A 13,298-nucleotide genomic window follows, 5' to 3' on the forward strand; every position below is an offset into this window, starting at 1 on the left:
GTTTGGGCACAGGAGAGAGAGGACTTCCCTGGGGTATAGTGGGGGTTAGGGGCAGTGCTGGCAGGCGCTGGGAGCTGGTGTATGGAGGAGAGAGACAGGGTACCACCAGCTGCCACAAAAGTGGGAGATGGTAATGCCGCTGGGTCCTTGGGAATTCAGTTTTAAGTTGTATCCTTGCAGGAGAGCTTTGTAATTGGAAGAATGAACTCTCATCCCTTAACTGCTAGGCGGAAAAGAATGCAAATAAATCCAGTCTTTAGGAGTGCATATCTCAAACTGTCCACAGGAGCTTTGTGTCTTCAGAAGCGAGACCCTCAGAAAGTGTGTGTGACCCTGAAACGGCCCCTTCCTGTGCCGGAAGCCCAAGGGGCCAGTTGGAAGCAGTGGTTGATGAAAGCCCCTAAAACATGCTCTAGGGGCCAAGTACCAGCCGGTTTGCAGGAGAAAGGAGCTCGCTGCAGGCAGCCGATTCAGAGGCAGGCGTGAGAGCAACAGGCCTGAGCCTGACGGAGGATGTGGCCGACACGGAATTCATGCTTGTCCTAACGTTTGTTCCAGGGAGGGCGGTGGGGGCTATGGGGAATTGGAGAGCGTGCTCTCTGCAACAGCTGCTCGGCAGCTCTGCTGACTTGTTGCCTCCTGGGAACGAGAGCCTGGTGTTGCCAGACCTTCCTTTTTGTTTGTCATTCTTCTCCTGTGTTTGTCTTTAAGAGGAGCTGGAAGTCTGGCTTTTTATGTGAAATCTCCCAATTCCCAAAAGTCGGCTTGCATTTTTTTTTATTCTGTGTGTAGGACCAACGAAACCAGTCTGCAGATGGGTAGTCGCACGTTCTGGCCCAGCTCTGGGTGCGGGCAGGAGGCAGCTGGGCAGAGGACCAGCGGACCCCGATGCCCAGCACCAGGGGCGAGGCTGTGTGCTCACCCTCCTCCCCGCTGCTATGCACTGCGTGCTCTGGGGTCGTGCCCTGACTCACCATAAACCACGGCCCCCCTCCCCAAGGCACGGGGTCGATGGTGGGAGCCTGACATGTCATTGGACTTCGGGGCAAGTGGGTGTCCTCTGTCAGTGCCCGAGTCGGGTAGATGTGTGGGGGCGACTTACATACCAGAGCTCAGGGGTCCGCCCCCACCCCCCACCCCCGCATTAACACTTCTTCACCTTGGGGACTGGACAGTCCCCAAACGTCCTGCAGATCCCGCTCGCCTCAGCAGGGCTGCCCTAGGAGGGCCTGACCCTCTGTTCCCCTGTCTGTCCCAGAACACATCGCCACTGTCCTCCCAGCTGGGAGCTGCCCAGTGAGAGGTCCCTGCTTACTGGTAGGTCCTTAAGATGTCTTTAGGCAGAACCGAGACACAAAAGATGTAGATTCATTTGTGAAAGTCACAGTGAGAAAGTGATTCTCTTTCCAAGTTATCTTTCGATCCGTGTGGGGACCTCAAGAAGAAAGTCTCGTAGCATCTAGAAGTAGTCTCTAGTGGGGGCGCCTGGGTGGCACAGCGGTTGGGCGTCTGCCTTCGGCTCAGGGCGTGATCCCGGCGTTCTGGGATCGAGTCCCACATCAGGCTCCTCCGCTATGAGCCTGCTTCTTCCTCTCCCACTCCCCCTGCTTGTGTCCCCTCTCTCGCTGGCTGTCTCTATCTCTGTCGAATAAATAAATAAAATCTTCAAAAAAAAAAAAAAGAAGTAGTCTCTAGTAGCATCACCTCCTGCCAGCGCCGATCTTCCTTTTAACACAAACTGGGCCCGTTGTAGACTCAGAACTTTCGCTGGAGCCTAAGAGCCTTCTCCCCCCAACCCCCACCTCTTAAATGTCATAAAATACACATAATTATTATATTAACCATTTAACTGTATGGTACCTTAAGGCCCAACCCCAGAAATGGCACAATATCACTTATGCATTCTGTTGGCCACAGCAAGTCATGAGCCAAACCCAATTTGGGACTGGGAAAGAAGATGCCATGGCTTTTTTTTTTTTTTAAGATTTTATTTATTTTGAGAGAGAGCATGAGTGAGGGAGAGGGGCAGAGGGAGAGGGAGAGGCAGGCTCCCTGTGGAACAGGGAGCCTGTTGCACGGGGCTCGCTCCCAGGACCCTGGGGTTATGACCCGAGCTGAAGGCAGACACTTAACGACTGAGCCACCCAGGCACCCCTTGACTCCATCTCTTGCGCAAGATCAAAGTTCCATTGTGAGCAGCCTAGACAGGGAAGCGTAACTCTTTGGGTGCCATTATTGTCACAGGCCATCAGAAGAAGTATATCTTTAAAGATCCTTTGTGCTCTAGCCCTTAGAATGTAAGCTCTCAGAGGGAACAAGGTCTCCTATGTGGATTAATTCTGGGAAGGAAAAGCCAGGTCCTCTCTGTTGCTCCCCAAAGCTGCATAGACTGGGAGGGGATTGGTGAGGGTGGCCCCGTGACTGCACACAGACGAGATGAAGCAGCCCTGGGGGCATCGACTCAGCAGGTCAGTGGCTGGGGCCTGGTTGCTCAGGCCACCTCTTCCACCAACACCAAAATGGAGGGAGGGGCTGTTGGGGGCAGCTGGGGGAGCACCCGGACCTATGAGCCGGGCTGACCTGATTTTTATCCTGGTTTGGCTGCTCATTACATGTGTGGCACAGGACACTTCTCTGATTTGTAGATTCGTCAATGATTCAGCACAGCCAGACCTGCCAGGAGAGGGACCAGAGGTGACAAATGTCAAATCCTTAGCCCCCTGCTGGGCAGACAGCACTCTGGTGTCCATTAACACTGCTTCCTTTCCTGGGGAGTGTTCCCGGTACATGAAGAGGGACTTAGCTCCTGAAAGCAGCGTAGGGAAGGAAGGAGGCATTGGGAACCGGGAAGGGGCAGGGACCGGGCTGGGGCCAGGAGCAATAGCCAAACCAGGTTTCATCTTCCTGTGGCAAACACAACGGGCTGCCAGCCCGACCATCATCTGTCTCCCCGGCTCGTTTAGCAACAGAACCTAGAGGTGGGGCCACTGAGAAGCTTGAACTTCAGGGCTCTTCACTGCATAGGCAATGAGTTTTCGTGGCCACAGGTGTTTGTAACATTTGCAAGAGGTAAGATGTATTGAATGAACTGGGTTTTTTTTTTAAAGATTGTATTTATTTATTTGAGAGAGAGAATACAAGCAAGTGGGGGGGCAGAGGGAGAAACAGGCTCCCCACTGAGCAGGGAGCCCAATGGGGGGCTTGATCCCAGGATCCCCGAGATCATGACCTGAGCCGAAGGCAGACACCCAACCAACTGAGCCACCCAGGAGCCCCTTGAATGAACTGATTAACACTACTGTCTTCTTCCCCTCTGACTTCCACTCTGTCATATGGCCTCTTGAGTCACGTAGTATTGGAGAGGCCATATACATTTTGTGGATCGGGCTAAGAGTTGTTGAGGTGGGCATACGTTTCTTCTAGGTTTAGTGGGATGTATTTATGTTGTTTGTAGCCACTTCCATGAATAATTCAGTTATTCCCAGCCATCCCAGTTTAGCAATGGCTTCTAGAACCCTCCTCCCGCCCATTGTGCCAACTCACCTGGGTCCAGATACAAAGATGCGGGGCCAGAAGTGCATCCCAAGGGAACATGTCCTACGTTGCCTGGTCCCCAGAGCGCACACTCAGTGGAGTGCAAGAGGCAGGCCATTGGAAAGACAGAATGACCTTTCTACTTCCTTTATGGAAAATATGTCAAATCATCACACAAGAAGCAAAGAGCCAAAAAAGTAGGAAAGTATTATAGTGCCAGGAAATTAATACAAAATAATGTTTTTCTGGAATTTATCATGTTTGGGGCATTTGTTAACTGCAGTGGTTTGAATGTTTGTATCACCCCAAAATTTGCATGATCGCCTTCACCCATTTTGCCTACCAGGAGTTTTTATTCATGTAAGTGGTGGTGGCTTTCATTTATGGTAATGACCATGAAGTTTGCTTTTATTTATTTTTTAAATGAATTTTTTTAAAAGGTTTTATTTATTTAGGAGAGAGAGAGCATGGGGGGGGGCGGCGAGGGGCAGAGGAAGAAGCAGGCTCCCCGCTGAGCAGGGAGCCTGATGCGGGACTCGATCCCAAGACCCCCAGGATCATGACCTAAGCCGAAGGCAGACACTTAACCAACTGAACCACCCAGGCACCCCTGAAGTTTGCTTTTAAAATAAATGCATATAAGTTCATTAAAAGGAAATTGGGAAGTAAGACTAGTCCCAGGCTAGTCACACAAGGACTAAAGGCAGAGACAGCGGTGCGTCTGGCTAATTAAGTTACAGGACACTAATCTTTTGTACACCTGGTGCTATATGGCTGCTCACATGGTTCCCCACCGAGTGACCTTGAACGTACTTGACTCCAAGGTTGCGGCAGGCTCTGCCACTCCTTATCCCTGCCTTCTGTGAAAGGGATATCGCCACTCCTTCAAGACTCAGCCGAGGGGCCATGTGGCCTCACCACCCACAGGCAAGAATTGTAAACAAACAGATATAATTTCGGGCACTCCTGCTCTGTGCCAGGCACTGACTTCAGTGCCTTCCAAGCATTGGCTCCCTTAGCCCTCACGACAACCTAATGAAATAAGACCCATGATGAACTCCATCTAACAGACGAGGAAACTGAGGCTTACAGAGTTCAAGAAACCTGCCCGGTCTCACTCAGCAGCTGGGCCCCCACTGAAAGCTGAATACACTTCCTTTATAGACCGTTAGTGCGTTTCATAACTTGCATCCCCACCAACCCTAATGACTGATGAGCCACCGGAGGGAAAGGACGATGCCCTTTCGGTCTGCGGTCCCCAGAGCCAAGCGCAGGGCTGGGCATGCAGCAGGTGCTCAGTAAATGCTTGTAACGGAAGTGCTAGCAAGTTTGTGCTTCTTCAATGGAGTTCCACCTTCCCCTGACATCGGAATCCTCTGGGCTCAGAGGCGGACTCACCAGCAGCCTAAGAGGCTCCGACCGCTGGGCGCCTGCTTGTGCAGGCTGTGGGCGGGGCCCTACGCTGTGTTTATTTGGTCATCTGTTTTAGTTAAGTAGGTATTCTTTTTCTTTAACATGCCCCCCGGATTTGTAATTTGGGTCCCACAAAACCCGGATCTGCTTGAGGTGCCTGTTGGAAAGGCAGATATCCAGACTCATCTCCAAACTACCAATCCCAGGCCCTGGGAGAGATTCCAGGCTCACCGAAGTTGGAGTATCGCGCTGCTAAATGTTTCCACCCTCCCCCAGTGCTGGGGGTATTTGCTTCAGGGCTCCCAGAAGAGTTACTGTTGTGGTCTACCTCTAGCCTCCTTTTCCTGGAAAGCGGTGGATTCCAGCAACAGGAGTTTCCTGAGTTCTGAATAGTTTCGATTCCTTCTTATCAGGTCAAGACCTGGGCTCTGCCAGTAAGCGTTGGGCTGGGGGTGGGGGCGGGGGGTAAAGGTGGGAAGGGGGCCAAGCCAGGGGAAGCTTGTAACCCTGTCCTGCCACCGTCGCTGCCCTGCCTCATGAAGGGGTCCTCGTCCTCTTCCCCTTTCAAGATACGCCTTCCCCCTCCTCCCCCATTCCTTCTAAATCACTGTTCAGTTTTGATTCCTGCTCTGAGAAGGAGTAAGTCAGCAGCCTCTGGGGAGGAAGGTCAGACCTGGGGTGCAGTGGAGCTCACGACTGGGTGTCCCAGAGTCACTCCAAGGAAGTCTGGTGGCCGTTCATTTGCCCCGTGTGTAACCCTGACAGGAGAGCCCATTCGAGCCATCAAGCCTTCACCGAGAAGAGACTAAGAGGAAAGGTGGGGGCCGCCGGAGGAGGGACTTCCCTGCGGCCATGGGAAGACAGCTGAGGGAGGCTGTTCTCCACACACCACGTCCATGCTTCCCCTTGAAATGCCCAGGAAGGTGGAGAGGCAGCCAGGCCCACGGGAGGTGCCAACCAGGCCAGCTGATCATTGGCGGGGACGTCACACTGCACGGTCTCCTCAGGGGATGCAGTTGCGCCCCCTTATCCACAGTGTCGGTTACTGGGGGACAATTCTGGTCTGGAAGCCGATGACCCTCCTTCCAACGTACTGTCTGGAGGTCCATAGAAGCCTAATGCTGTGTCCCTCCCCTCGCTTCACCCCTGCATGCAAGCATTTTACCATTTCACGGCACAGGAAGAGGAAGGGGGGGTGCGGTATGGTATTTTGCGAGAGAGAGAGAAACCAGTCACATGACTTTTATTACGGTATTGTAATTGTTCTGTTTTTTTATTATTGTAATCTTCCACTGTGCCTACTATATACATGAGGCTTTATCGTACGTACGTATGTACAGGTAAAAGCGTAGTATGTATACGGCAGGTGCAGTATCCAGGTTTCAGGCATCCCCTGGGGGTCCTGGGAGGTACATATCCCCTGGCAGAAAGGTGGGGAACACTGTATAGGATGTCTTTCCTACTGACATAGAGCAGGGTCTGTTTTTGCTTAAAAAAAAATTTTTTTTGTAATTTTGAAATACACATGGAGTTGAGTTCCTTGGGCCTCTCTCAAGCTGGGTTTTAGAAACGGAGGTTTCCTTTGCACGCAGGTGAAAAGGACAGAACGTAAGTGTATGGTTCAGTGAGCTTTGACAAGTACCTACACCCAATGGCCCACGATCTTACTGAGACAGCATCTCTATCGCCCCAGAAAGATCCCTCCCACCCGTTCCCAGGGGCAACCACTGTTGGATCTCTTTCGTCAGACGTTACTCATGTCTGCTGCAGAACTTCACGGAAAGGGAAGCATTCGCTGTGTGCATTTTGTGTCTGTCTTCTTTTCCTCAGTGTCGTATCTTTGAGACTGACCTATCTTGTGTGTATCAGTAGTTTGTTTCATTTTGTTAGTGTATTCTGCTGTAGTCTCTTTACTGCGACGTGTTCATCTATTTGTCTCTTGGTGACTACTGGGTCTATAATACATAAAAGCTGCTATGAAAGTCTTACACAGCCTTGGTGTGGACCTGCGATTGTATTTACTCTGAGTAAACACCGCAGAGTGGAATTTCTAGGTCATAAGGAAGGTATGCGTAACCTTGGGAGAAACGACCAGAACAGTTTCCAATGGGGTTTACAGGAATCGGAGTAGGACGTGGTTACTAGGAATCTGTAATTGCAGGAGCTTGTCAAGCAGTCTTCTCTGCTGGCTGTTACAGTCTGAAGGCAGCAGGGCAGGCAGGGCAGGAAGAGGACAGGGACGCAAAGGGTGGTTGTGGAGCAAGGACAAACTGGAACCCGTGAGACCGAGAGCACAGAACACATTTTCTCCCTCTGCCTCCAAGCCTCTATCTTTGATGGTGAGCACGTCCTGCGAAAGAAGCATGAGCCTTTGGTGACACACCTTAACGTGCTCCTGGAACAGAATTAGGAGCAGCCGAAGGAGATGCAGTGGCCCAGCCGCCTCCCCACACCAACAGGACAGAGAGCAGGAGAGCAACATTACGCATGCGTGGCAGCCTTCCACGTGCGGGAAGAGTATGGACACAACTTCAGTTCCTCTTTGCAAACTGCCTACAACACCCCTTTGGTGGCCCCTTCAAATCCAGAATTATGCAAAAAGAGAGGGGGAGAGAGACAGAGAATTCAGGAAACATAGTCCCGGCTTCACTAAGAGGTCCCCATAAAAATACCCCGCTCCGTGAAGGGGACTGAGAGTGAGTTTAGCGCGATGGGCGCTGAACCACGTGTAGAATTGTCGAATCACTCCATGGTACCCCTCGACTAATGCAACACTGTACGTTAATTATACTGGAATTTTTTAAAACATCACTCCAGGTCTTGCGCTTTTATCCAGCATTACAACCTCTGCCTTGGGTTTGGAGTGCTTCGGCCTGATCCATTTCACGGCATGGTGGATTCGGTTGGGTTTAAGCTGACAACGTTACTTGTTTTCTATTTGCGGTGGCTGCGCTTTTCCCTCTTTTTCTGATTCCTTTTGGATTAAATGGCATTCTTTAAATGCCACATAATCTTTTCGACATTTTACCTTTTCTTAGCTTATCCTCTGTTTTATTTCTTCGGTGGTAGAATTTACAACACATTCAGGAGCGAGTCCTGCCTCTGATTGCAAGGCACGGGATTTTTCTCACCAACCTAACAGAGAGGCAGTACAATGATGTGGTTAAGAGCCCATTCTCTGGCAGGCAGGGAGGCGGGGAAAGAAGGGTAAGAGGAAGAAACTCCCTTAATTTACGTAAATGTGTGTAAACGGAGTTGGGAGCCAACACCCATGAGAATCTGATCTTTTCATCACACACCAAAATCGGGCAGAGGTCCTTGGACTTTTTCAAGGTTTCTAATGTGTGTGTATGTGTTTTAAAGATTTTGTTTACTTATTTGACAGAGGGAGAGAGAACACAAGCCTGGGGAGCAGCAGGCAGAGGGAGAGGGAGAAGCAGACTCCCCATTGAGCAGGGAGCCCAATGCAGGACTTGATCCCAGGACCCTGGGATCATGACCTGAGGCGAAAGAAGATGCTTAACCAACTGATCCACCCAGGCACCCCCAGGGGAATGTGGTTTGAGACAATCTTATCATTACTTCATAAAGTACAAGGTCACCCCAACTTTGTCTGATTGTATAAGAAAAGAGGAAGAGGCAGAGTGCAGGCTAATGTTTTGTTAAGTTTCTGTTTTGTGCAAGACACTTTCCTTAGCCCAAGACTGTGAGTCCCTGACCCCCACCGTTGCCGAAGCTTCTCTCATCTTCACACGGAAGTTAGTATGATTCTCCAAAACTAGACATCTGATTGTGTTCGTTCCCTGCTGAAAGCCTCCTAGGCCGTCAAAGCGAAACCTGTACACCCCAGGTCCCAGGGAGACCCACGGACGCCCTGCGTCTGCACCAAGAGACGCGTCCACGACTGTAGTTCACAGCGGCTTGAGTTGTAGCAGGAAAGCTGAAAACAACACAAATCTCCAGCAGCAGAACAAATGGATAAATGATGGAAGAGCCTTACAAAGGAACAGCAGGCCACAGAGACAAATCTCACACACACCCCAGGAAGTGAAAAGAGCCAGCTCAAAAATATGCCAACTAGTGTCTAGTGAGAGAAGTCCGAATCATACTTCCTCTCAGGGGTACTGGCTGCGACGAGTCCTGACGCGCCTCTGGGGGTGGGAGACGTGCTAGTTCTTAATGTCGGTGGTGGTTACATAAATGTTTACATCGACAGCAAGTTTCACCCTGTACACGAAGGATTTGTGCATTTTCCTGTTTGTAGTTTCTACCTCAATTTAAAAATCAACAACTTCTAAAGTAGTGGGGAGACTGGGTTCCCGGGGACCTCTCCGCAGGCGCTGCATGGCTCCCTGGGCCCTGGCCCCGCTCCCCTCTCCCTCCTCACTCCTCCCCTACCGCATCCTTCCGGTGTCCACTCCTCTGGGCTCTCCGGGAACTCCCAGCAGGCCCGCCTGCCCTTATGGGCCCGGCAGGAAATGCTTTGGATTCCGCCCTGTGTCACCAAATGGAACAGGGACCTGGCAGTGACTGATTCTTGTCCTGACAGTAGAGACCATCAGAGCCACATTCTCAAAAAATCTTCATTATGGTAAAATACACACAACGTAGAACTTAACTATCTTCGCCATTTCGAAGCGTACAGTTCAATGGTGTTCAGCACTGCGCGTTGTCGTGCTACCATCCGCCCACAGAACATTCTTCGTCCTCAACCTGGAACTCCGTACCCGTGAAACAAAGCCCCATTCCCCCGGCCCCACCCCCTAGCAACCACAATTCTGCTTTTTTTTCCATCCCTTCGACTGCTCTAGGTACCTCCCCAAGTGGAAACGCAGTGTTTGTCTCTTTGTGACTGGCTTCTCTCGTTCAGCATAATGTCCTCAAGCTTCGTCCGTGTTGTAGCGGAAGTCAGCACTTCCCTCCTTTTTGAGACGGTGTAATAGTCACAGTAATATGTATATATAGACACTCATACATGCATATTTTTAATCCCTTTATCCATCGATGGACACTTGGGTAGCTCCCTTCGCTTGGCCATATATATATAGTGCTGCTATAAATATGGGTGTTTAAATATCTCTTCGAGTCCCTGCTTTCAATCCTTGACGGCAACACGTGAAATGGGAACGCTGCATCCTGGGGGGTGGTCTGTGTTTGGTTTTTTAAGGAACCACCAAACTGTGGTGTTGCATTGGTCTCAGCCGATAAGTGATGTTGAGGGATAGAAAGGACTGGGCGCTCATTGACCCCATACCACTTGGGATGAGCCCCACCCCCCGCCTCTGATATTTCCCCCATCGGAGCCAATGCTGCGACGGCACCAGCCCTTGTGGGGCACTGGTGGTTCTTAGGACTTTGAGACACAGCTCAGCAACAGCCATTGGGGAAGTTTGAAAATACGAGGTTTCTTGCTCATAAGTCCGGGAGGGTGCCCAGCACATGGGAGCCACCCAGGGAGGCTGTAGGGAGAGAGAGAGAGAGAGAGAGAGCGCACACAGACCTGGAGTTCTGCCTTTATGGGGGTCCTTGGGGGTGGCTAGGAGGGAATTAAGGTGCAGGAAGGGAAAAGCAGGCTCCCTCATGGGCCAGTTATCTAGGCTCCCCAAGACTTTCTAAAAGGGGCATTTCAGGGGAGCCTGGGTGGCTCAGTCAGTTACACGTCTGCCTTCGGCTCAGGTCATGATCCCAGGGTCCTGGGACAGAGCCCTGCATCGGGCTCCCTGCTCAGTGGGGAGTCTGCTTCTCCCTCTGCCGTTCCCCCTGCTTGTGCTCTCTCTCTGTGTGTCAAATGAATACATTGTTTAAAATCTTTAAAAAATAAAATAAAAGGGGCACTTCATGGATGGGGGCCACCTGGGGGCTGGAAGCTGGTGATGCATTTACTCAAGAAGGCGGTCTATGAACTGGCTGCCCCGCCACACATGGTAGTTTCCTTAGAGGCCTCACCATTTTCCATGCCCGCCCACAGAGTGCCAGGCTCCTTCCTCCTCGTCCTCCTCGACACTTGTCATTTCTTGCTATTCGATGGTGGCCATCCTCATGGGTGTGAACAGATCCTTTGGTCTACTCTGCAGAGATCAGAGAGCTCCAGACAAGCGTCTGGGACTTGGAATAAAAAATTGCTGAAGGAACTTTCTGGAGGGCTGTCTCTTGTCCCCCTAAGACCAGACCCAGGCCCTGGGAATGGATGGTGGTGACCGCAAGGTGATGTCAAGCTGTCTTGAAATGTCTCCCTTCTGTCCTAATTAGTCTGAAAATGCATCGGCCTTTGGGTTCGATTGTCGCTGCCTCCCCCTACCCAGTAGTGTGGGAGCAGGGGGCCCTACGACCCTTGTTTCCCAGCTGTGACTCACCTCCAAGGTGCATGTTGATACCAAAGTGCTTGTCTGCTGGACCTCTAGCTGTCCCTGCGTCTCCCCAGGCTCGGGGGGAGTTTGGGTTTTATTAACAGGACTTTATCAAGATAGTGTTTTCTATGGAGTGAAATGCACAGATCCTAGTTTGGGGGGCTGAGTTTTTACGTCTGTAAACAGTTGTGTGGCCACCATCCATACCAAGTTCCAGAACATTTCCAGCGTCCGGAAGTCTCCTCCGTGTCCCTCCCAGTCAGTGCTGTCCCCGGGCCATTGCTTTTCTGACCTGTCACTGAACTTGGTGCAGATGGAACGGTCCCAGCGAGCCTGGTTTCTTCCACTCGGCCGCGAGCTTCACTGAGGTGTTTTCCTGGATCCGTGGCGCCCTTTTGTTGCCGAGGGCTCGTCCACAATGTGTTTTTTCTTTCTCCTGTTGGTGCATATTTGTGTTGTTTCCAGTTTGGGGCAGGGAGGAGTAAAGCTGTCATGTGTTTTCACTTCTTTCTGGTAAGTATCTCGAAGTAGACGAACCAGGACAGAGGAGAGGCAGATATCTGACTTTATGCTCATCCATCAAGAAGTTGTCCAAAGTTGGGGCGCCTGGGTGGCTCAGTCGTTAAGCGTCTGCCTTCGGCTCAGGGCGTGATCCCGGGGTCCTGGGATCGAGCCCCACATCGGGCTCCTCTGCTGGAGGCCTGCTTCTTCCTCTCCCACTCCCCCTGCTTGTGTTCTCTCGCTGGCTCGCTCTCTCTGTCAAATAAATAAATAAATAAAATCTTTAAAAAAAAAAAAAAGAAGTTGTCCAAAGTTGTCTTATTTTATATTCCGATCTGCGGTGGACGAGAGTTCCAGTTGTTCCATATCCAATCCCTAGTGAAATTGTCCCGGTGTCCCGGTGTCCCTGGTGTCCCCACGAGGACTCCAAACACCTTCCCTTTCTTTCTTTTCCCTCCTTTCTGCCCCAGCTACTGTCTGCCCCTTAAATCCAGTCGAATTCTGATTGCTCTAGGAATATAGTGGGGATGGAGGGTGGGCAGAGGGGACACGTGGTCTCAGCCTACGGTGGCCTCTCCAAGACGTCAGTCTTTGCAATGTCTGGTGCATCTAGGCAAGGCGCGAGGCGGAAGACAGGGGCAGAGCCCCCGTGTCTGGCTCGGGGGCAACTTCTCCCCACTCGGTGCCTGGACGACCCTTCACTTCTCCTCTATCTTGGCCGTAGTTTCTCTCCCGAGTACGTTGCAGGGACCCGCTTCGCTTTAGGTAAGTTGCTTGTCACTTGTCCCCTGACACAGCCCATCTTGTCATTTCCCTTAACTAGGTGCTGAAGCCACTTAGATGCACTTTATTTCATATGTTCCCCCAACCTCATGTCACTTGACATGTCCTATCATGTCCGGGACTTGCCCTCTCCTCGTTCTAAAGCCCAGCGGGAAAAGGGAGAGGGGAGAAGAGAAGAAAGAGATACATCCATAGAGAGGGGATCCGAAGCTCCCAGGGCACCACTATCCCCTAGGAGAACAATTCCCATTACCGTATTTTCTAGTCGGAAAACACTTCTTTCCACATGATTGTGTCTGCGTATGAGGAATAGAATTTTGAAAGGGAGAAATGCTTTTTTTGAGAACCTAAGTGTCCTATAGCTTAGGTTGCCACTGGTGACCGGGGTGACCCTGGACATGTCCTTTAGACGCTGAGCCTCAGTTTCTCTGTTTGTGAACGGGTACAAGCAGGCCTTCCTGCCACCGCCCTGTGCGCAAGCATGCCCATGACACAGCCCCTCTGCTTTCTGGGCCCCATGAGCAAGCACACTCAGGGGACACGGCCACACACTTATGGACGGTGTCATCTAGAAACTTGATGTTGAGTCAGTGGGGTCAGGCTCTTTGAGTCTATATGAACTAAACACGATTCTGTCTCAGGGGTGGAGCCCAGAAAGAGAGACGAGGGGAAAAGGTCACTGGGCTGGGAGTGTCTACTTCCCTCTCCCGGGGTCATACC

Source organism: Ursus maritimus, unplaced genomic scaffold, assembly GCF_017311325.1.
Source record: "Ursus maritimus isolate PB19 unplaced genomic scaffold, ASM1731132v1 scaffold_24, whole genome shotgun sequence".
Taxonomy (NCBI): Eukaryota; Metazoa; Chordata; class Mammalia; order Carnivora; family Ursidae; genus Ursus; species Ursus maritimus.